The sequence below is a fragment of the Schistocerca cancellata genome, chromosome 7 (assembly GCF_023864275.1).
Source record: "Schistocerca cancellata isolate TAMUIC-IGC-003103 chromosome 7, iqSchCanc2.1, whole genome shotgun sequence".
Classification (NCBI taxonomy): domain Eukaryota; kingdom Metazoa; phylum Arthropoda; class Insecta; order Orthoptera; family Acrididae; genus Schistocerca; species Schistocerca cancellata.
Window position 1 is genome coordinate 215,832,967 of NC_064632.1, and position 26,053 is coordinate 215,859,019.

The 26,053-nt window shown below is 42.4% G+C and overlaps 1 non-coding gene across 1 annotated transcript; it reads right to left on the minus strand.

Annotated features, from left to right (window-relative positions):
• Positions 1–5,411: 5,411 nt before the first annotated feature.
• Positions 5,412–5,486, minus strand: Trnat-ggu (transfer RNA threonine (anticodon GGU)). The gene has a single exon. It is a non-coding gene; the product is annotated as a tRNA-Thr (tRNA).
• Between the last annotated feature and the right edge of the window lie 20,567 nt (positions 5,487–26,053).

A 26,053-nucleotide genomic window follows, 5' to 3' on the forward strand; every position in this document is an offset into this window, starting at 1 on the left:
TTTTATATATTTAAACAGTATCGAGTGAAAGTCGACCGAGTAAAATGATCTCTCTTATACAATAGATAAGTGTTAAGGAAACCTCTATAATTCTACATCAACGTGATTACTCTGCTATTCACAATAAAGTGCCTGGCAAAGGGTTCAATGAACCACTTTCAAGCTGTCTCTCTACCGTTCCGCTATCGAACGGCACGCGGGAAAAACGAGCACTTTTTCTGTGCGAGCCCTGATTTCTCTTAGTTTATCGGGATGATCATTTCTCCCTACGTAGGTGAGTGCCAATCTGAGGAGAAAACTGGCGATTGAAATTTCATGAGAAGATCCCGTCCCAAAGAAAGACGCCTTTTTCCAGTTCACGTATCGTGTCTGTGACACTATCTCCCATATTTCGCGATAATACAAAACGAGCTGCCCTTCTTTGTACTTTTTCGATGTCATCCCTCAGTCCCACGTGATGCGGATCCCACATCGCACAACAGTACTCCAGAATAAGGCGGACAAGCATGGTGTAAGCAGTCTCTTTAGTAGACATGTCGCTCCTTCCAAGTGTTCTGCCAATGAATCGCAGTCTTTGGTTTGCTCTACCCACAATATTATCCATGTGATCGTCCCAATTTAGGTTATTTGTAATTCTAGTCCCTAAGTATCTAGTTTAATTAACAGCCTTGAGATTTGTGTGACTTATCGCGTAATCGAAATGTAGCTGATTTCTTTTAGCACTCATGTGAATAACTTCATACTTTTCCTTATTCAGGGTCAATTGCCACTTTTCGCACCATACTGAAATCTTATATAAATCATTTTTCAAGTCGTTTTGACCATCTGATGACTTTACAAGACGGTAAATGACACCATCATCTGCAAACAATCTAAGACGGCTACTGAGATTGTCTCCTATGTCGTTAATATAGATCAGGAACAATAGAGGGCCTATAACACTTCCTTGGGATCGCCGGATATTACTTCTGTTTTACTCGATGACTTTCCGTCTATTACTACAAACTGTGACCTTTCTGACAGGAGATCACGAATCCAGTCGCACAACAGAGGCGATACTCCGTAGGCATGCAGTTTGGTTAGAAGACGCCTGTGGGGAACGCTGTCGAAAGCCTTACGACAATAAGGACAAGTGTAATGTCTGTAGTAAACGTACCTTCGAAGGAGAGAGTACCTTGTGAAAAAATAATAATTCTATGAAAAATAAAATATAGAAATGAATGTAAGTTGTAAATGTAGTGACTGTAGCTTTCTAAGGGTATTAGAACGGGTAGTTAATTTAAACAAAACAAAATCATAAAAGTAGAGAATCCACTCTGTGTGTTTTGGCCAGCAAAGGAGCAAAAAAGGGAAAACCAGAGCAGCTGTAGTCGACAGTTGACAGTGTACGTATCGTGACATGCTATGTCTAGCGACATGAAGCTTAAGTAATAACAATTATGAGTAAAAGTGCTTAATATTTGGTGTGGCAGTGGATCGTAGTTCCTAAAGTCGTTTCCAGTTTAATTTGTGTTGGAAACAAGAATATCTGACCGGTTTTATGTGATGGAATATGGAGCTGATGATACAGTAAGCTAATACGGCTAATACTAGTGGGTGGTAGTTCTAAATCAATTCCATTACTGAGGACGTGAATAGCGTATCCAAATTTTCATACAAGAAGTACCAACTTCAACACCGACACGACTGCAACGAACAAGACATTTTCGTGTTAACAGTCTTTAGCATTGTATCAGAATGTTACAATCAACTCCATGGTTTGCTGAAGTTCTATTATAGTTTTGTTAAAAGTATTTGTTAGAATACTTGTCCCTAAGTCATCTACCAATCCAAACTTCCATCTCCATTTTCGGGAGTGTAATTTTTGTGTCACTCTGTACACTCCAAAGATCTTGTTAATTTTGATGATAGGACAACCTTGCAGTAAAGTAAATTCAAAGAATAATTGCTTACTTTCGATTTGAAGAAACGAGAAGTTTGGCCGCTTTGATATGTCATTAAATTAATTGAGATGTCAGAAACCTAAATTTAATGACGTTTGCTATCTTTACTTTTGCTTTACAAGATTATTAGCTTTATATAATTCTTTGGTAGTCATTAGTCCATGTACGAATATCTTAGTCTGCCTGCATCTTGTTTCCAAGTAATATTGTTGCACAAACGTCATGAAAGTAAATTTACTTCTGGCGCATTTAAAGAAATATAAACAGAAATAAAGTAATGAAATTGCTCCGTCAGAGCTGGCGACCAAATCAATCTTCGTAGATATCGTTTTGCTACATGCTACATGGCTGCAATAAAACCAAATCAAGGTAGGCCGTCTAAAGTGTTATGTATGTAACAACTTGTGTGTACTAATCCTGAAAATCGAATCCCATTATCCATACTTCGCTTTGGAGAGTAGTTTATAACATAAAAAGGTGCTTTGCTAATAATAGTATTCTTTTAGGTAACACGTGTCAAAATGTGTGTTAAAGATTGTTGTTAATATTAGTGAAAACAGTGTGATGTGGTGCAGTTTCAATGAAAACGTTCTACTGGGCTCGAATCCTCGAAGTTTTCTTTTATTTCTGTCACTCTTTCGGTACCTAGATTGAACAGTAGAGTCCAAAGATCACACCCCTGTATTATTTCTCTAATCCGAGCACTTAGATCCTACACTTCCATTCTTAGATCTCAGTCACTAGAAATTGCTACTCCTAAATTTTTGTCGAATATAAGTGACTCTAGATGTGACTCAGTAACCCTAAAGTGGATGGACACCATGCGTTTACGTTTCGTGACCTACACAATCTTACATTTCTCAAGTTGACAACCTAGCTGCCAGTCGTTTCACCAAGCTGATATATTTTGAAGAATGCTATATTTTTTTCTGATACAGTTTCATCGTATACAATTGCATCATTTGCAAAAAAAAAAAACCTGAGATGGAGACTAACGCTTCTTGCAAGATTGTTATCGTATAACAGTTCCTGAGGGCACAAAACGTATAATTGAATGTGTGGAGATTACTGTAAGTCCAGAATAGCGTACTGTCTCCTGTCTGTCAGGAAATGTTCGATCCAACCAAGGACTCCCTTAAAGAACCTCATGAGCGTGGATTTGATACTGAATTAAAACCTATCAGAAACTGTATAATACTGGAATGAGTTTGTTTCCACTATATATGACACTAAAGATGGCTTGTGCTAACGGAACACTTTGAGTTTCGGAAATTTTTGTAATTAATCCTGATTGGTTTGCTTTATATGTTTGTCTTCATAAAATGTTTCATCTACTATTTCTTATTATAGGTAAATACAACATTAGTTGATACGTAACGTGTATTCCGTTGTGTTTTACGGACTTCGGGAACAGTGCAAACCAAGTACTAAAATGAGTGGATAAAATATAGCCGAGTGGTTCTAGGCGCCTGAATCTGGAACCGCTTAACTGCTACGGTCGCAGGTTCGAATCCTGCCTCGGGCATGGATGTGTGTGATGACCGTAGGTTAGTTAGGTTTAAGTAGTTCTAAGTTCTAGAGGACTGATGACCACAGTAGTTAAGTCCCATAGTGCTTATAGCCATTTTTTTATAAAATATAACTCCTGTAGCATTGTTAACATTATGCTTATCATGTTAATAAATGGTCAAATATCTCTCCATAAACACAGAGAAAGACACAGACTCCGATAACTCATATTTTATACTCCACTTGTAACGAAATATTACCAACATGCAAAACACATAAGGAAGTGTGCACGGGATGTGGCTTGAATTCAGAGAAATATAATAGACGGCAGTTGAGAGATTTATAACTAAATAAAGAAACGGAACTGAATTCGATGGTACGCAAAACAAGTCAAAACACTGTGGCAGAAGTAAGAAAAATAGGCATTCTAAATTTGAAACCTTCAAGACTGGTGATGTTTTAAAAAAGTTCGAAATTTAGCTCTGATTTCAATGCGAGTTGCTTTTATAGTTTCCACGAAGAAACCCTGTCTCGAAATCTGGCAGAAAATCAGGCAGTACGTAATATACACCAGCGGCGAGACACAATAAATACCTTCATTGCTCGTTCGACGGAAAAACTGGAAAGGCGAGTTTATAAAATCAACAGCAACCCAGTGTTGTGCCTGATTTGTGCTCAATCTCTTGCGTTCGTGGGTGGGTGTGTGTGCCAATGTGCGATCCTTGTGTCCTGTTTCATTCAAGTATGCCACATTTTCACCACAACTGGGAGTTAACGTAGAAGCGTTGAACATGGTTCTGGTAGTCCAACGACGTACTCTTGGCTAAACTCAGTAATAGAATCTGATATTTGTTTTTCAATGAAAAATTTGGCTCATTATTGTGTTCAGTAATGGCGATAGCGTGGAGTTATCTTATGCCTTGAAAATTATGCAGGTAGAAGAAGAAAATCGCATTGTTTTTGCAAGGAATAAGTTATTTAGTCATATCAGTTGCGTGTGACTTGTTCAGACTTGCACGATGTCTTTCCCAGTTACTACCGACGCCCTGTCGATTCCACCTTTTCCTACCATGCTAGCCATTACGCTTCTGGAATCGCTCACAGAGGGGCAAGTGATCGCCCCATTCTCAATCCATTATAAAGATACAGTTGTTTATTCTGTTTAAGAAAATTATGTTTAAAAATTGAGTCTCTCGCGTCACATGAAACGTACGAGAAATAGTCCTAAGCTTCAAGGACGATGGTCTTCATTTTCGAACACTTATGGAGAGTACAAGTACAATAGAGATCAAACCTGTAAAGGAATACAGCTATAAACGAGTCTTAGAACAAAGATAGTGATGACATTAAAAAAAAGGTATCGCGAATTCTGTCGGAGCCGGCGAATGTGCTGCGTGGGCTTCACCAGCATGGTGACGGCAGACGACGCTTGCCGCTGATGCGTGACGCAACTCGCAGGAAAATTGCAAACCAGCTGCAACAGCTGGAAGGTCACCAGCATGTTCCAGACGGCTCGACGCGGCACGCTAACCACGGCAAACAACAGAAATCAGCACAGAGTATTTAAAGATATTCGTCGAGCAGCTGGGTTGTGATGTGGCGTCTAGTCTGTGCTGCTCCGCGCTGCGCCGATGAAGCAGACACTTCTGCCGCAGCTGGGATCCAAACCGCTGCCTGCCACGTAAGCCACTGAACGCCAGGTACAGCTCCGTGCTCTGCCGCCTTCCCGAGAGTACCACACCAGGTTCCAGCCATCTCTGTCCCCAACGGGGCAACAACCGATGACCGTTAAGCTGAGCTGTATGGGACACCAGCCAGACCACACTTGATCGCTGCTCCATCTTCATAGTTCGTGCTTTAGTACAGAGAGATTTTTCCTTGTATGAAATGATAATTAAATCAAGACCCTAAGTTGCCGACAGGCGTTGATATACATCAACGGTGACGGTTGAAAATGTGTGCCCCGACCGGGACTCGAACCCGGGATCTCCTGCTTACCTGGCAGATACTCTATCCATCTGAGCCACCGAGGGCACAGAGAATAGCGCGACTGCAGGGATTTATCCCTTGCACGCTCCCCGTGAGACCCACATTCCCAACTTAATGTCCACACACTACATTCGTAGTGCCCCTGCCCATTACACTCATTAATCGCGGCAGACGATCTTTCCGAGTCCCGTAAGAGTTCGGGCAATGCGTGTGCATCCAGCTCAGAAGAAGAAGGTCAATGGCCGGTTAGCCTTAACTACACGAAGATGGTATCTGTTCTCTCGGACATGTCAGCAATAACAGATACCATCGTCATATACTTTTCCTTGTGGTCATTGTGACAGCCGGACTCTGTTTCTTGCTGCACGTAAGTATATCTTTTGTTTGTTTTGTTAACTTGTTCGCTGATCGTTCCTGCTTCTATCCGGCTTTCCTACGACGACAGTTCCTGCACAACTTTGTAGCTCACTTTCCCTATCTCTCTCTCTCTCTCTCTCTCTCTCTGAATCTCTCTCTCTCTCTCTCTCTCTCTCTCTCTCTCTCTCTCCCTTCTTCTAAATTTTTTTTTTTTGTTGTCATCAGTCTTCTGATTGGTTTGATGCGGCTCGCCACGAATTCCTCTCCTGTGCCAATCTCTTCACCTCAGAATAGAACTTTCAACCTGGGTCCTCAATTATTTTCTGGATGTATTCCAATCTCTGTCTTCCTGTACTGTTATTGCCCTCTACACCTCGCTCTAGTACCATAGAAGTTACTCCCTGATGTCTTAACAGGTGTCCTATCATCCTGTCCCTTCTCCTTGTCAGCGGTTTCCACATATACATTTCCTCTCCGATTCTGCGCAGAAGCTCCTCGTTACTTACCTTATCACTCGACCTGATTTTCAACAGTCGTCTGTAGCTCTACATCTCAAAGGCTTCGATTCTCTTTTGTTCCGGTTTTCCCATAGACCATGTTTTGATACCATACAATGCTGTACTCCAGATTTTTCTCTCCATACCGTCGTGTATTAAGTCGTGCACAATACTACATAGCCTCCTTCACATCCCCCAAATTAATTACAACGCACAGAAGGTACCTATAATCATGTGAAACAGAATTCTGTGGAATGTTGTCTATATCACGTGTCATGCTGATTTCAGTTAATGGCATGTCGTCAAAGAGTTTAACCTTTGTATAACTTGCTGCACTTGGCCGCTTTGTGGTAGGTTCCTTTCTATAACATCAAGTCTCGTCCCCTGTGAGGATTTTTTCCCGAAAAGAATTATTCTTGTTTTGCATTTCAGTCATTTCGTGGAATACGTCTACATCTACATCCACACAGACACTCCGCAAGCCACCGTACGGTGAGCGGCGGGGTATACCTTGTTGTCCTTGTCATTTCCCCTCCTGTTCCACTCGCAAATAGAGCGAAGGAATAACGACTGTCTGTACGCCTCCGTATGAGCTCTAATTTCTCGTATCTTATCTTAGTGGACCCTATGCGCGACGTATATTGGCAGCAGTGGAACCGTTCGGCAGTCAGCTGCAAATGCCGGTTCTCTAAATTTTTGACAGGCGAAGTTGTTTTTGTCCGGGAGTCAAGGCATGCACGACAAACTTTGCACACACTTTTTTCTTCTTCAAAACGTTCCGCAGAAGAATTTCAACATCTGATTTAAGGATCTAGTCTGATTGTAATTTGTGACACAACAAAGTGACGTACTGCGGTCGAACGTCCGCTACTTAAAATTTGCCTGCTCAGAATCGACAGGTCGTCCGCCTGCTTCGATGGGTGGTACCGTGCAGCCGGCCTGGGTTCGATCCCCGGCCGTGTTGGAAAATTTCTCCGCTCGTGGACTGGGTGTTGTCTTCATCATCATGTCATCCTCATCACCGGCACGCAAGTCGCCCATTGTGACGTCGACTCAAATAAGACTTGCTCTCAGAGGCCGAACTTCCCCGGTTGGTGCCTAAAAAATGGCTCTGAGCACTATGGGACTTAACATCTGTGGTCATCAGTCCCCTAGAACTTAGAACTACTTAAACCTAACTAACCTAAGGACATCACACACATCCATGCCCGAGGCAGGATTCGAACCTGCGATCGTAGCAGTCCCGCGGTTCCGGACTGAGCGCCTAGAACCGCTAGGCCACCGCGGCCGGCGGTTGGTGCCTCCCGGCCAACAATGCTATACGTTCATTTCATTTCATCGACTGGTCGAGTACGTATCTCTTGTTTAGAGTAGTTCAAGCTGAAACCGCACTGTCGTTGCTTATACGCCAGGAATGAAATCAGCCTCGAAACTCTTTGGATGGGTGGCGTATTTATCGCCTGACATAAGTAAATGCCACGTGGTGCAGCGTGCGAACGTCGGCGCCGTTAAGTCTGTTTTCCAGTTAGGATGTTGCAGTGACGACAGTGACGGACGACGAGGCTGTACAGGGCTGGAAGTTGGCTCGTCTGCCGGTAGTATCGCGGCCATTTTTTACATAAAGGCGTCCTCCAGCCCAGCAACCGTGGAAATTGGGCAGTAGCCGCGGCCGGCGCTGGCCCTTTGATCTCGCCATTGTGCGTATCCCAGGCCCGGGCTCGCGAAATCAGTTCTCTCAAAGGGGGCGGCGACATTCTCAAATTAAACAAGGGCCAGCCCATCCCCTCCTCCCACTCCGTCTTTTCCCTCCCTCCCTTGCCGGTCTCTTCTGCCTTTGCCCCCTCCCGCTCCCGCCCCCCCCTTTCCCCTTGGGCAGATAAATGCTCAGCTCCACAGCTTCTCAGTCGAGTCGGTTTCTAGTTCTTACACGTCCCTATCGTTCTTTTAAAAAATGTTTTAATTAAAGTTTATCTCGTGTAATTATAACTTTGTGGATGCAAAAAAGGAAAAAAAAACGAGAAGTGAAACTTCAGTCTGAAAGAATTTAATCTAATCTGAGGCGCCAAATTATCTCCGCAATTCTAACCGATGCAGATTCTCGACTTATAGACTTTCGTTACACAGCGACTTACTCTCCGCATATTTACTTCATTGTGAATAATTCTCGTTCAAAAGCCAAAAGCATCTACTGGAAAGTTATTCGTGCAGGAGTTGTCAAAGCTCTCCTTACTGTATCCTTGACAAGTGCTGTTTATTACTCTTATCAGCTAGCTCTTCAGAAAGCTAATTCTTATTCGTACTGAGAATTTCATTTCAATACCTAATAAGTCAAAATGGGTTTTACAGCGGTGTTATTTCTACGCTCCCTATGGCCGATTTTACTGTGACGTACAGGCTATCAAAATACTGAACCCGTTCACGTTAATTAAATTAATATCAGCATAATCTAGTTTCTCTCACAGTTAAAACACCACCAAAAAACAAGGTGTCATTTGAAAACAGTCACTGAATCGGAATTACTGACGAATTGAGTTAGAGACCTAGTGTAGAAGTACTAAGGATCTTTTCTCATGTATTTATGCGTTCTTGAGGAACTATAGATTGAGGCTGGTAAATGGATGGAGGGTAGATTTGACAAATGCGCTGCACTACGAAGATATTCAATAACAGATAGGGCCGGTTCTACTACAGATATATCTATGCAGCGAAAATTCGTGTTTACATGCGCTTACATTTGCAATTGCTGTTCACACGAGTCATGTTCTAAAAGATATTTTATAGTTAGTGTGGCCACAACTTTTTATTTTATTAGTAATAGTGTTTTCATCTTCGTACTATCCAGCTAGGACCCTTATTGTTCAAGCATTTGCTGTTTCATCGTTTTACATAAAGATGGATTAAGTCCACTTCAGACGCTAACTTTAGTTACACTCACAAAGAGACCTTAACTTCGTGCCACCTGCATGTTGTATACGCTTTGTATCTCCCCGTATAACCTCATCGTCCGACACCTCGTTGTACTGTGGGCGTATGATGATATCTTGACTAATAATAATGCTTTCGAGAAAAGTGTATTGTTTGTTCCCAAAGTAAATCCATTTATCCAATGTTGTCCATTTAAAAGACTAAGACTAGTGTGGAACTATATATAATACATCCCACAATCGAAACAACTGCTACAATCAGTTGTTGCTAACGCTGTTTTCTTAGTGAGGGACTTTTAAAAACATTTTGATCGTGCCAGGATTCGAACGTTTGACCACTTAGCCTCAGTCAGATGCGCTATCCGTGCGCTATCGAACGCCAGCTGGATGGAATTACTCTTCTGAGTGTTTTCTATAAAGGAAGTCAACAAATGGTTCAAATGGCTCTGAACACTATGGGACTTAACATCTGAGGTCATCAGTCGCCTAGAACTTAGAACTCCTTAGAACTACTTAGAACTATTTAAACCTAACTAATCTAAGGACATCACACAAATCCATGCCCGAGGCAGGATTCGAACCTGCGACCGTAGCTGTCACGCGGTTCCTGACTGAAGCACCTAGAACCGCTCGGCTACCGCGGCCGGCGGAAATCAACATAAACTTATGCTAAGAATAATTTTATTCTATATTGGGTCGCAGCTCATGACTGGTAGTCGACAATGTAGTAATAATATACGGACTTATTTGCAAAAGTTCTACGGTTCCTCAGTTTTGAGTGAGTTTAATGACGGTGCAGCGATCAGGGAAAAGAATATACGTCTTTGCACATATCACCGGGCTAAATGAGTGGAGCAAAAACGCATCAAGTTTCGAAAGGCTCCCTCTATGAAAGTTCACAAAATTCCTTTCTATTGTTACTTAAAAGTTGTAACTGCGTCTTACATCACTGAAATGCTCGTCTTACTCCTAGACTGTGACGTCACCAGAGCATCAGCCAATAACAGATCGTTTTCGATCACGTGATCAGATCTTCATATTTAATGCTTTTTAAGCTTTAGGTACGTAAAGCTAACATATTTTCTGAGAATATTGACCATAAGTGCTACTTAAAATATTACAATTAATCAGAACCCTAACAACTGGAACCATATTTTTTAACATAGGTAAATAGCCTATTAGAGGGCTCTTACAGTCACTGCACTATACAGTATTTCGCGCTCGGGCTCTGCGGCTGCACTGGGGTGGGGCGAATGAAAAACAACTGGTGCAAGCGAAAATTTAAAAGCTGTGCTTTAAACATGTTATAACAGCGTGCTATCAGAATGATGGCCCAAACCTGAGGGTGGGAACGATTGCTTGAGCTGATATGTGCTTTCCTTCCGCTTAAAATATGTGGTCGAGCTGAAAATTTTTCCTTTTTTGTCGAATGAGGAAAATGCTTCTATCCGATATGTGACGCTTTAAAGTTAACTGATATGTTGTGTTCTATAGCGTTACATAATAACTTGCATAAAATAGCAAACTCTTATCGCTAAGAGACGGATTTAATCGATTTTCGCTGTCGAATTGGATATTCGAACTCGGCATTTTTGCGCGTGATGACAGTTTTATTCAGCTCAGCTAGAGTTATGCTGAGAATTATCTCCGCTTGCCCCAGATGTTTGGTTCTGCAGGTAAGAGCGATATCGTTCACGTAGAAGAATTTTGTTAATCTAGTGTTGGGGAGATCGGAGATACTCGGGTAGAATAACAGGGGACTAAGACATAGCTCTGTGGTGGACCATTACATAATTTCCTTTCATTGCTCACTTCTTCCAAGTAAACATGGAAATACCTATTGTCTACTATGGTGTTGTGAGTACCAGTTTTTCGGGATAAGATTGTTTTTAGTAATTTGTACCTCATCCATTCTCCCCAGAATGTGTCATATGTTGCGGTTAGGTCTACGGACGCGACAGATATTTTCACGTTGTCTTGGAAAGCAGCCTCTATGAAAGTTGTTAGGGCCAGCACGTGGTCGTAGTAACGTTTCTGTGGCCTCAAATCTGCTTGTTCAACTGGGATACATTGCAGACCGAAGCTGCCAATTCTGTTTATATGAGTACAGCGCATAAGGGAAATTGGTCTAAGACTTTTGGGGTAGTAGGCTGGTTTACCAGGTTTGAAATTTGCCACTATTTTTATTCTCTTTAGCTCGTTGGGCAGTGGTCTATTATCTAGGATGTTGGAGAAGACACGCTCCAGCCATTTTTTTCAGCTATTAACTACGTTTATCAGAAATTCCGGGTGCATATTATCCAAACGAGATGCTTTGCCACACTTAGTCTGATTCAAGACCTCATCCAATTTATTCATTGTAAATGGTGAAGAGCATTTGGATTCGTTTGGGCACTGATCTTCTAGAGAGGTGAGTTCTCTCTCTCTAAAAAAAACAAAAAAACGGATTCCATTATGTTGAATCAGAGAAACCGAAATCGGATATTGGACAGTAAGGCGTACCGAGCACCAGATATAGGCTCTATTGATAATTTAGTAATGACGAGTAACTTTAAGCGAGTCCTCAAGAAAAATGAAGTACTGAGGAGCGATGACGTTCGTTTGAAGCTCTCTAATTCTGATGATAGTAGTTTCGGCATATCATTTGAAGAATAATGGATATTTCTAAAATGGGCAACCTCAAAATTTGGACTGACAAATGTAAGTATAAGGAATGTAACTGCGAAGAAACCTTGGGTAAAAAGAATATATATTTCAAAAAATACGCAGGAAAAAACGGGAATGCAGAAGTACAAATTACTTACGACTGGAAGAAACAGAAGATAGAGGATATCTAAAGCAAAATGGCTGCAAGATAAATTTTAAGAAATCTAAAGAGAAATGATAGTCGGAAAGACATGGAGGAAGTTGAAACCAAACGACTACCCAGTTTGATGTGTAGAATCAGACTCGATTTACAGCAAAAAGGGCATTCTTGGTCAAAAGAACTACACTAGTATCAAATAATGGTCTAAATCTGAGGAAGAAGTTTCTGAGACTCCACGTGTGGAGCACAGCAGGACGTGACTAGCACACATGATGGGTGGTGCCGCTTAGAATCGTTGAGACATGGGTAACAATTGACCAGTGACGTATCCAAAGGAGTTTGCTCTCAGCATCTGTTTGGTGACACTCTCAATGACTTCCCACCCGTAAAGGCTGAGTGCGGCTAGTAATGCAGTAGCAAATAAAATCAAGTGACCGAGCAGCACGGGGTAATCAGCTAACCTTGCAGATGGTTTTAATCAGCTAATCTTAGAGACTGTGCCGTGTGGCATCTATATCGATGTATTGGGAGGCTAGTATTGATACAGCAGCGGGCGAATGCCCGGTCGCGAGAGGTCAGAATTGTTGCCGCAGAAAGGAGACGTTGGCTATGCCTGCCCAGTGAGGGCTGTAGGATCGGAGGTACACTACGGGTGTACACTGCTGAGGTGGAGAGTGAACACGATTCCAAGATCTTGGCAGTAGATGTTTACACTTTCGGTTGAGCAGTGCCAATGGCGGCAGCTGAGACTGGGAACTGCGTGGTCTGTTGTGGCTCTCAAGTTCGAATTAAGGGACACTGAGCGAACACACCGCGAATTTCTTCACAACTGCAGTTTATAGAAAATGACAGACATGTGGATTCAGTCGTTCTTTAGAGATTCTTTAGAGAATTATTCAGCATTCTCTTTGTCAGGTGTCATTATTGTGTACAATGAACACAGAAGAGGCGTAGGAATTATTGGCATTTCAAGATTTATGTAACTGTTTTGATGTTACATGTTCGTAAGCGCGGCCAGCGGTTATATTGTGTGCCTAGGTGTGTGACGATTATACCGTTCGGGACATTCAATTTCTAGTAGTTTTGTGTTGATTCTTTCGTGTGTGTAGTTTGAGTCATGAGTTTCAGACAGCCACGGTGTTATGTTTCTGAACCACGATTGCCTTGACTGGCACAGTACTTAGACCAATGGAAAATTTGCTGCGGAGATCTTAAACGAGTGACCCTGAAGATTATACGTTTGCTGCTATTTATCTGTTACGACTGCCGAAAACTCAAAAGGTAAATTTTTTTGTACCACTGACCATTATTTAATTTTGTGTGTTTAGGGTAGTCGTTAGGTAGGTTTTAAGGCAAATTACTAGCAGATTTACGTAACTAGACCGTGTGTCACTAAGGAGCTGTGTCTTCATATACAGGCGCCGTACCGTGATTATTATTATTATTATTATTATTATTATTATTATTATTATTAAATATGTTAGCTGTCGACACCATTACTTGCTTGTATTGAGACACTTTTTCCGCCAATAGACTTGCTGGCACGCTATTGTACCCCTATCATTTCAGATGTTGTGGACAGTAAATAACGCCTCAAACTTGGCGCAATTATCTTCCGAAATCCTACTGACCACGTCATTAGCAGTAATGTATTACTTTATAACTGCAATCAGACCTGTTATTACTTACGGTATTGGTCACTCACTTTTCTCAAACATAAAAGTGATGAGCCGTGGTGCGCCTTTTCTGGCACAGCAACTCTTTGGCACGCCACTGTCGATTACCCGCCTGTACTACAACCTTTGCCCCTGATGTGACCTGGCGGCAGTTTTGCGGTCGCGCCAGTTGGAGTCGGACTCGCTACGAGGCGGAAGGACGTGCTCGCGGGGACGGAGGAGGAAAACACGCGGGCTCGCCCAGCAGCGCAGCGGCCGGTCTACCTTGCAACACGGTCGCCAGTTTGTGGTGGACCTGCCTGATGTCAACTCCGGGCGCTGTTCGTCGCATTTCCTTGGTGCCTGTTTTCTCGGAGACACCCATCCCTCGATACCATCTCGAACGACGCTCTTCATCGAAGGTGTACATGATTTTGGTGCCTTCGTTTCACTGAACGATTTGCGTTGCAGCGAGTGTACTTGTTGGTTGGTTGCCCTAATGTACGTGTGCAGAAGTAAGAGAAGTCGCCAAGGTGTGTGTGACCGCATGGAGACCAGCAGTCACTACTTACTTTAAAAAATCAGTGTTCCCAAATGATGGAGTAACTGTAAGGAATTGAAGATATTACGTCATAGTCTAGTTGTAATTTTCTGCATACCAAGCTTACACAATTGGCAGCTACATTGCAGACCTATGCAACGAAATTAAAGTGCACGAAACCTAGAATCGTTGTGATGCTGTGCATTTGAATAACATGATATTACCTTCAAAATTTTTCCATTTTATCTTTGTACACATTGTCGGCCTTAATCATACGTGGGAATATTGTTTGGCAAACTATGAGAGTGTAAAAGTCTGATACTATATTTTCAGGATGAGATTTGTGTACGGTTCTTAGTTTAAATGTTTTACAGCATTGACACTGCTGTAAAACTTCAATCACTTCAATTGAAAGCTTTATTGGTTCTTTATTTATGTTGTTGTTTATTGATCTCTTAACTCATATTAATTGATGTTTGCTTGGTGTTTGCCGTGTTTTCTGACGTCTGTTTGTGCTCCAGTTTTCTGCGAGTTGGGGTGTGTGGGAACGTAGCCACGTTCTGCTTCGGTGCACAGAAGCTGTGACGTGTTGCCTAATGGGAAGAGACTCCCGGTTGGGCCCCGGCGTTTAGGTGTTGTTTTGGACGGCTGGTCTGCTGCTTCCGGCATTTAAAGTTAAGTCACCTTTTGCCCAGGGCAGCCTGGCGTCACTGCCCGTTTGGTAGACATTTTAAGAAATAAAAAGGGGTTTTTAATTTGCTTGAGAATCAACCGTATTAATTAACTTGTTGTGCTCGTAACGAACTGGTGTGCCTTGTAAATCACTTTCATATTGCTGATTATTGCCAAAAAAAGAAAAAAACTCTCTGTGCCACCTTTTAAAATCACCTTCACATTGTAATTTATGTTTCTTAAGTATTGAAAACTCCATTGCTCACCTTTAAGTCATTTGTTGTGATTGTGTATTTGATATTGTCTTAAACACGGCCACGTGTAGACTGCCTCTTATCTGTTTTACAAAGGCTTATTTTGAATAAATTGTTAATTATTGATTTGCTAGTTGTTGTGATAAGGAGTGACATAATTGGGGGCCTTGACCTCCCACGCTCAGTGTACCTCTCATCCCGACTTCCTAAGTCAAAAGTGGCAATTGCCCATTACTGCGAATGAGCGTTTACTTGATTTGATCCTCGTTAGTTGGTGACTCCAAAAATTAAAATTCTGTACTGTAAATACACTATTGGCCATTAAAATAGCTACACCACGAAGATGACGTGCTACAGACGAGAAATTTAACCGACAGGAGGAAGATGCTGTGATATGCAAATGATTAACTTTTCAGAGCATTCACACAAGGTTGGCGCCGGTGGCGACACCTACAACGTGCTGACATGAGGAAAGTTTCCAACCGATTTCTCATACACAAACAGCAGTTGACCGGCGTTGCCTGGTGAAACGCTGTTGTGATGCCTCGTGTAAGGAGGAGAAATGCGTACCATCACGTTTCCGGATTGTAGCCTATCGCGATTGCGGTTTATCGTATCGCGACATTGCTGCTCGCTTTGGTCGAGATCCAATGACTGTTAGCAGAATATGGAATCTGTGGGTTCAGGATGGTAATACGGAACGTCGTGCTGGATCCCAACGGCCTCGTATCACTAACAGTCGAGATGACACGCATCTTATCCACATGGCTGTAACGGATCGTGCAGCCACGTCTCGTTCCCTGAGTCAACAGATGGGAACGTTTGCAAGACAACAACCATCTGCACGAAGAGTTCGACGACGTTTGCAGCAGCATGGACTACCAGCTCGGAGACCGTGGCTGCGGTTTCCCTTGACGCTGCATCACAGACAGGAGCGCCTGCGATGGTGTACTCAGCGACGAACCAGAGTGCACGAATGGCAAAATATCGTTTTTTCGGATGAATCCAGGTTCTGTTTACAGCATCATGATGGTCGCATACGTGTTTGGTGACATCGCGGTGAACGCACATTGGAAGCGTGTATTCGTCATCGCCATACTGCCGTATAACCCGGCGTGATGGTATGGGGTGCCATTGGTTACACATCTCGGTGACCTCTTGTTCGTTGACGGCACTTTGAACAGTGAACGTTACATTTCAGATGTGTTGCGACCCGTGGCTCTATCCTTCATTCGATCCCTGCGAAACGCTACATTTCAGCAGAATAATGCACGACCGCATGTTGCAGATCCTGTACGGCCATTCTGGATACAGAAAATGTTCGAGTGCTGCCCTGGTCAGCACATTCTCCAGATCTCTCACCAACTGAAAACGTCTGGTCAATGGTGGTCGAGCAACTGGCTCGTCAAAATACGCCAGTCAATACTCTTGATGAACTGTGGTATCGTGTTGAAGCTGCATGGGCAGCTGTACCTGTACACGCCATCCAAGCTCTGTTTGACTCAATGACTAGGCGTATCAAGGCCGTTATTACGGCCAGAGGTGGTTGTTCTGGGTACTAATTTCTCGTAAAAATGTAATCACATGTCAGTTCTAGTATAATATATTTGTCCAATGAATACCCGTTTATCATCTGCATTTCATCTTGGTGTAGCAAATTTAATGGCCAGTTGATTGTGTATCTTCTTATATAAATGGGAGTTAAGCGGTTATTGTAAATAACTGTAATGTAGTGTTACTCTTCTGTTGCACTGATTGCCTGAAGTGGCTTGTGTGGTTTAAACCGCAGTACTGTTAAGCTTACATTAGGTAAGTATATCCAATATCTGTCGCGAAGATGGTTACTTGTCCTGGAAGTTTTTAATTGTACGTCTGAAATGGTTCTTCTGCCGTTATGAGAGTTAACCATTACTTGTAAGACTTGTCTAGAACTTTATTTTCTCTCGATTGCATTGCTTAGTTTTTTTTATTAATGTGGTACTCTGTATGTGGGCCGTGGGGTAGAGAGAGCAGTGGAGTGGTGTAAATGCGTTATGCCGACATGTTCGTTTGTACTGGTTTACATCTGCATATGATTGTCATGGTATCGTATTTAAAACTTCTTAAAGATCAGTCAGTCTAAAAACAGAGTTGAATGATCTTGGGTTTCGGAGAAAGAGTATTTCTTGAATTTGTACCTTTCAACTGAAAAGTAAACTTTTGGTAGTGAGATATATTATGATTGCTTCCGAGACTTCGCTATTGAAACAGACTGTTTAGTAATTGTTTTAAATTTTCCATCTCGGTTAATCATGTATCATTTTGGGGCAAGTGTACTTTAATTAATGTTGTCGATTTACAATTTTTTGATTTAATGTGCGTAGCAGCTTGCCACACACCTCACCCACTTCCTGCCTGATTACAGGTATCTCCCTGTGTATTTCCTTCGAGCGTTGGTTTCCGGCAGGCAGCATACAGTACGAAAAGTAAACACTTGTAGACGTAGAGCGACCGGATCTGGTTGTCGACAGGGCGACAGCACTACAGTTGCGCGCCAGGACTCGTGTCGGCGCTGACGCGACCGCACCTTCCCGGAAACGGGCCGCCTCTCGACCCGGCCTGTCGAGGAAGTTGCCCGCCGTCCGTAACGAAGTCACACAGGGCGGCACCGGCACCGCCCCTCAGCCCTGGCTTATTTACGGCTGCATTAGCACCGGCGGGCCCTTCGCTAACTGGCTGGTCTCTGGCCAGGGGTTGTGCGCTATGCCGCAGCTTCCTTGCTAGTTTGGCGGAGACCGTTACGCTCAGTATATGGAGTTCACCGACCCGACAAGTGTAGGGGAAAGAGACGAGTTTCTATTTAGCCGTTCTGACCAAGTGACTGGCAATACGTGTTAGATCTGGATATCATCATAGGGATCATCATCATGTACACTTCCCGGTCAGACATCTTTCGGTTTGGACATCTTTCGCAGTTTCGAAAATAAGTGAATTACTTTTTTTAATTTGACTCGAATACTCTCTTTCAAATTCTAAAGGTGGCAGGGGTAAAATACAGGGAGCGAAAGGCTATTTACAATTTGTACAGAAACCAGATGGCAGGTGTAAGAGTCGAGGGGTATGTAAGTGATGCAGTGGTTGGGAAAGGAGTGAGACAGGGTTGTAGCCTCTCCCCGATATTATTCAATCTGTGTATTGAGCAAGCTGTAAAGGAAACAAAAGAAAAATTCGGAGTAGGTATTAAAATCCATGGAGAAGCAATAAAAACTTTGAGGTTCGCCGATGACATTGTGATTCTGTCAGAGACAGAAAAGGACTTGGAAGAGCAGTTGAACGGAATGGACAGTGTCTTGAAAGGAGGATATAAGATGAACATCAACAAAAGCAAAACGAGGATCATGGAATGTAGTCGAATTAAGTCGGGTGATGCCGAAGGAATTAGATTACGAAATGAGGCACTTAAAGTAGTAATGGAGTTTTTCTATTTGGGGAGCAAAATAACTGATGATGGTCGAAGTAGAGAGGATATAAAATGTAGACTGGCAATGGCAAGGAAAGCGTTTCTGAAGAAGAGCAATTTGTTAACATCAAGTATAGATTTAAGTGTCAGGAAGTCGTTTCTGAAACTATTTGTATGGGGTGTAGCCATGTATGGAAGTGAAACATGGACGGTAAATAGTTTGGACAAGAAGAGAATAGAAGCTTTCGAAATGTGGTGCGACAGAAGAATGCTGAAGATTAGATGGGTAGATGACGTAACTAATGAGGAGGTACTGAATAGAATAGGGGAGAATAGCAGCTTGTGGCACAACTTGACTAAAAGAAGGGACCGGTTGGTAGGGCATGTTCTGAGGCATCAAGGGATCACAAATTTAGCATTGGAGGGCAGCGTGGAGGGTAAAAATTGTAGAGCAAGACCAAGAGATGAATACACTAAGCAGATTCAGAAGTATGTATGTTGCAGTAAGTACTGGGAGATGAAGAAGCTTGCACAGGATAGAGTGGCGTGGAGAGCTGCATCAAACCAGTCTAAGGACTGAAGACCACAACGTCAGTTATTTTAATAAATCAAGCAGCTAGCCGCTTTGTTATGTATTTTTCTCTATCACGCTCTTCTAGCTTACACTCAAATTCAGTTACCATAATATATATTTTAGTGTTCAGACAGTACATAATTGCAACAATGACAACAAACTCGATGCTGCAGCTGCCCAGTATAAAATAACAATTTTGTTTAGCTACCACACTTCATGAGTTATTTCTCATAAAAAAAATGAAGATCCAAAGTAACTGATATACCTGCCTAATATCGTGGAGTGCCCCCCCCCCCGCGGGCACGCAGACGTGCCGCAACACGACGTGGCATTGACTCGACTAATGTCTGAAGTAGTGCTGGAGGGAGCTGACACCATGGATCCTGCAAGGCTGTCCGTAAAATCGTAAGAGTAGGAGGGGGTGGACATCTCTTCCGAACAGCACGTAGTAAGGTATTCCACATATCCTCAATAACGTTCATGTCTAGAGCGTTTGGTGGCCACCGGAAGTTCTTAAACTCGGAAGAGTGTTTCTGGCGTCACTCTGTAGCAATTCTAGTTGAGTAGGTTATCGTACTGTCCTGCTGGAGTAGCCCAAGGCCGTCGGAATGCACAATGGACATTGTCCATTGTGACCAGAGAGGATACTTACGTACGTGTCACCTGTCGGAGTCGTATCTAGACGTATTAGCGGTCCTATATCTCTCCAACTGCACATGCCCCACACCATTACAGAGCCTCCACCAGCCAAAACTGTCCCCTGTTGACATGCAAGGTCCATGGGTTCGTGAGGTTGTTCAAATGGTTCAAATGGCTCTGAGCACTATGGGACTTAACATCTGAGGTCATCAGTCCCCTAGAACTTAGAACTACTTAAACCTAACTAACCTAAGGACGTCACACACATCCATTCCCGAGGCAGGATTCGAACCTGTGACCGTAGCAGTCGCGCGGTTCTGGACTGAAGGGCCTAGAACCGCTCGGCCACCGCGGCCGGCCGTGAGGTTGTCTCCATGCCCATACACGTCCATGCGCTCCATAAAATTTGAAACGAGACTCATCCGACCGAACAACATGTTTCCAGTCATCAGTAGTCCAATGTCTGTGTTGACTGGCCCAGGCGAGACGTATAGCTTTATGTCGGGCCGTCATCAGGGGTACACTGTTGGGCCTTCACTCCCAAAGCCCAGATTAAATGATGATGTTTCGTTGAATGGCTCGCGACCAGAACTTTTTGATGGCCCATCTGCAGCAATTTGCGGAACGGTTGCAATTCTGTCACGTTCAACGCTTTTCTTCAGTCGTCGTTGGTCCGTTCTTGCAGGATCTTTTTCCGGCCGCATTGGTGTCGGAGATTTCATGTTTTACCGTATTCCTATTATTCACTGTACATTTTTGAAATGGTCGTACGCGAAAATCCCCAATTCATCGCTACCTTGGAGATGCTGTGCCCCATCGCTCTTGCGCCGACTATAACAGGACATTCAAAATCACTTAAATACCGATAATCCGTCTTTATGGCAGCAGTTATCTATCTAACAATTGGGCCAGACACTTGTTGTCTTATACAGGCATTGCCGACCGCAGCGCCGTATTCTGCCTCTTTACATATTTCTGTATTTGAGTACTCTTGCCTATATCAGTCTTTGACGCTTCAGTGTAAATGATGTAGATACCAATTTCACGCTCTCAACAATGGCGTCTGCGTAACTATATGCATAGATGGCAGACAGTCCTTTTATTACTTCGCTCGAAATTAAATAGTCGAAAGTTTAGGACCTCACTCTGTTTAGGCTAACTTTTGAAGGCAATTCATAGTTTGAAGCACAGAACAATATCAATCATTTTCCGCTCCTAATCAGTCTGCAAGGCACTAAAATGAACGGTTTTTGTTTTTTGTGGAATACCATGGAAAACAATTCGCTTTTGCTGTTGGAATATATTAAGGTGTTATGTATGGTTTCTCAGTGTGATAGTTGCTGGTTCTTTACGATTAAGTGTTATGGATCTTCGCTTTTGCTCCTGGCCGGCCGCTGTGGCCGAGCGGTTCTAGGTGCTTCAGTCCGGAACCGGGCTGCTGCTACGGTCACAGGTTCGAATCCTGCCTTGGATGTGTGTGATGACCTTAGGTTGGTCAGGTTTAAGCAGTTCTAAGTCTAGGGTACTGATGACCTTAGGTGTTAAGTCCCATAGTACTTCGAGCCATTTGAATCATTCTTTCCCCTGACGTTTTCTGTGATGACATTAAAATAAATCTTTTTCTTGGGGTTCTTGACTTTTCCGAGTTCACCACATGTGCTTACTATTCTGTACGTTTACTATTCTGTATCCATTTTCAGAATAAAATCGTCTTTCTGAAGTAATAATGATTAGAACAATAGTTCATCAATCGACTACCAGAATGTTCCTCGTGCTGCTTTACTACTACCGAGTAAAGTGCTCGTTCTCTTTCGCCAAACATTACCTGCTGTTCGTTACTAAAAATAAAAGCTTCTCACTACGAGATACAACTGCTTTTTTGTACCAAAAATTTGAGCTGCCACAACCATCCATCTTTTCAGTCGTCATCCAGAATGTTCCATTTTCGAATCGCCTTTCCTTGTAAAATAACGAGGTTCTTCGTCTCACAATACTATCTTGATATCTTCTAAACTGCTCCTCCTTGCACTACTTCTTTCTTCCCACAAACTAACTGATTTTTTTTCGCAAATTTATCCCGCGCTTGCCCAACCTTAACACACTCGAGTCTCCCAGTGAACTCCTGACATCAACTGTCTCTCCCTCGCACACAATTTTTTGTTATACAGATAAAATATACCTTACTGGGCCTAAGCTACCAGAAATAGACAGAGAACGTAGATGTGCACATTGCGATAATACACCCTGAGACAGACAGAGAGCGAGAGAGAGAGAGATTTTGCACGAAAGAATTATCCGAAAGGGACGGAAATCTGTAAATGTGATGTACGCTACAGAGAAACAAATGATCACAACTTTTAAACAAATTGAATAATTTATATAACAGAAAGAGTTTCACAAACTGACCAAGTTAATAACGTGTTGGTCCACCCTAGGCTAGTAGTTATTCGGCTACCCATTGAATGGCAGAGTTGCTGTATATACTTCTGAGGGATATCGTGCTAAATTCTGTGCAAATGGCGCGCTACGTCGTCAACAACTCGAGGTAGTAATGCTACAAACGTTCTCAATTTGGGAGGATTCCAGAAACCTTGGAAGGCCAAGGTAGGGTTTGGCAAGCACGAAGAAAGGTTGCAAAAACTCTCGCATTATGTTGGAGGAAAATACCTTGCTGAAGTGTACGCCCAGGATGGCTTGCCATGAAGGCCAACAAACGAGACATAGTATATCGTTAACGTACCACTGTGCTGCAAGGGCGCCGTGGATGGCGACTAAAGGGATCTTGCCACGAGATGAAACGGTACCCCAGACGATCACTCCTGTTTGTCGGACAGTAAGGTGGGCGAGAGTCAGGTTGGTATCCCACCGCTGTCTCTAGCGTCTCCAGACAAGTGTTCGGCCTGGAATCTCACTGGAGTAGAATTGTCTTCGGTGATGAGTCCCGCTTCGAACTGAGCCCCGATGAGCAGTGGAGACGTGTCTGGATTCGCCCCAGGCAGCGGTGGGATATTATAGTAACTGAGGTTTTCTCTACTCTTAGCGTTATTACCATATTCCATTATTTTGAGGTTTGTTTCATTCAAAACGCTAAGATTTTGTTGTACGCCTCAGTATCACAATTCTATAGTTACATCGCAAAAGCTACATAATTCCCTGAAAGAAAACACAGTATCTGAAACATAATGGAATAACCGATAACACTATCAAAAATCCTATTTTACTATCTTGAATTACAAATGTGACTTTTAATAAATCCATGCTCGTGACACGTGAATTCTACAGTTGTGCAAACTTTAATCCTTTCAGAGGTGTCTACGGGTTTCAGCGAAAGCTGTTAAATTCATTAAACGATCTCGTGACTAGTCTGGGTCAGTCCGTGCTAGGGCGACATTATAGTCTCGAAAATCTCTATACTTTAATGTGATTTTAGCGTGTTCTTAATGGATCTGCGAAAAACTTAGCGCCAGTTATCTGATCAACCTGTGTGCTTCGTGATAAACGTTCGTATTTTACGGCGTACAGAGCCCTAAATGAAACAAAACATCACAGTAAGAGAAGATGTTTCTCGAGACTGCTGTGTGAGACATATAATACTCACGTGCATACTATGTTTTGAATTTAGCTCTGTGAACAGATACGATGTAGCGTGTATCTTGCTGACAGTTGACCTACTTTTTCTTTTATTTGTGCTCGTATGTCTCTTACGGGACGAATGGATTGCGTGTGTACAAAAGGGAAGTCCAAAATTTTTTTCGCTATACAAATAGAAACATCAAAGAACCTTTCCATTTCAATTAAAATGCCGGTGATGGGAATTCCCTCACGAATTACGTCAAAAGCGGACTTCTATGGCCCTAAGTCCACGCAACATATGTTCGACATCTCTGACTTTGTAGCAAAGTTATTCAGATAGTAGCACTGTACTGAGTAGTTTCAGTTAATGAACTAATTGGCAGAAATGTACATTTATTTTTAATAAAAGTCATTTGCAGCTTTACTGCTCATTTCCGTTCGTAGCAGCCAAAAGTAATAAAAAGTATCAATAATATTTGACAGCCTTCCGGGGAATCGACAACGTGTAATTATTGAAAGCTTTGATTCCAGCCCACATCAGGTTACATCTTATAGCAACAACTTATTTTCACATCAGATGTTCAAAGTATCGAATAATAGTTTCAGTTCAAAATTACAACACAATCGGTTTACAGAAATGTACTCAAGGTTATAAAACGTTTGGTTTCTTTATATTAACACACTTTTTATGATAGGAATGTAATGTTGTTTCCTCTATTCTCCCCACAACGTACGATTCGAACTGTGGAGTTCAAGGCCAAGCTGTTGTGTGGTTAAAAACGTACCTCTTTCCTCACTACTCAGTACCATCTCGGCAAATTCTGTTACCGAACAATTCTTTGCCGATTTGGATTGGATTCATTTGGCGAAGGAGACCAAACAACGGTGTCATCGGTTTCGTCGGATTAGGGAAGGAAGTCGGCCGTGCGCTTTGAAAAGAACCATCCGGGTATTGCGTGAAGTGATTTAGGGAAATCACGGAAAACCTAACTCAGGATGGCCGGACACGGGATTGAGCCGTCGTCCTCCCGAATGCGAGTCCAGTGTGCTAACCACTGCGCCACCTCGCTCGGTCATTTTTTGCCGAGATTCTTGTTCATCTCTCTGTGGCGTCTCTATATTTTCTGTCCAAGTTGATCAATCTTAGCATAAATCATGTTTTCATTGCACATTATTTCTGCTTTCCAGACAGTAGACCCTGCTTTGCCATCGTTAGATGTAACGAGTATTGTTTCATTTTCGTGAACCAGACCTGTTCTTAGATCAGTAATTAACTCTAATGTGAATTTATCATAGATGAATTCAGTCAGCATCGCCAACGTCCAAGTAGCAGGCAGTAGTTATAATGTAACGTAAGCAATTCACAAACACATGATGAGACGAAAATTTTATTAATAGCTGATTATGTGTTCTAATTAGTCGATGTTTATTGATTAACGTTTTGTTTTACATATAAATTATATATCTTATTTATTGCTTATATCTGTTCAGACGTGATTAATTTATGGGTATTTGGTTACATAAGAGAGTTGTTTATAAAATGTTCTTACTACGAAAATTTATTCCTTGTAATCAAGTTACTGTCAATCGATTCACATTCCATGTTCAGTTAGAATTAGATATAATTTGTTTTTAACCGAGATAGGAAGGCGAAAGCAGCTAAGATTGGAGCTACGAGTTGGGAGTAAGGCAGACGTTGGAATTTTTATTAAAGTTAATAGTGAAAACGTGGAGGAGCATTAATTAAGGCTGTGTCAGTGAAAGGAGTATTAAGAGAAGTGTATGTCGATATATGAATTGGAACTATCGCGTATTTTCAATAGTCGTGCTATCAGAGAGCAATGATAGAACCCGTAGTAGCCGAGCAGTTCTAGGCGCTGCAGTCTGGAACCGCGCGACCGCTACGGTCGCAGGTTCAAATCCTGCCTCTGGCATGGATGTGTGTGATGTCCTTAGGTTAGTTATGTTTAAGTAGTTATAAATTCTAGGGGACTGATGACCACAGCAGTTAAGTACCATAGTGCTCAAGAGCCATTTGAACCAATGATAGAACTGTACACCTGTATGATGAATGCTACATGAACCCTTGGTTTTTTACCACACGAGTATAGATTCACAGCCCAGAAAGAAGAATAGAAATTATTCAGAAGAATTTAATGACGAATAGTATCTACGTGAAATTCAAATAACTTCAGGGTTGATGGACATTGCAGTAAGGTGGATGAATGAGAGAAATGCGAAGAAACTTAACATAAAATGCTAATGAACCTGTTAAAGGAGGTGAACATATGAGCAAACTGTGGCTACCGATTGAATTGCGTATGTGGTTCATTATTTTATAAGTGAACTGTCAAACTGGCAGCTTAATTAGAATCATCAAACATGTGGGGGTAGAATCTTAAGTGAAGTGACTTTACTTTAAATATACACGTGCGCAAACAAATCAAGTCAATCAAGCGTGTACATTTTGAAGCGAAACCTTCTGATTTTCGTGAAAGATCTCATCAAATCCCATCCAGCGTGCTTTGTTGGATTATTTAGAACTCTCATTCTACCTCTCATGTCACTTAGGAGCAAGATGTTTCCAATGAAATTTATGCAAAATGGTTGCTGAAAGTCACCATTTGTGGCAGTTACCGACATCCAACTACTAAGGGAGAAGAACACAGGTCATGCAGCTT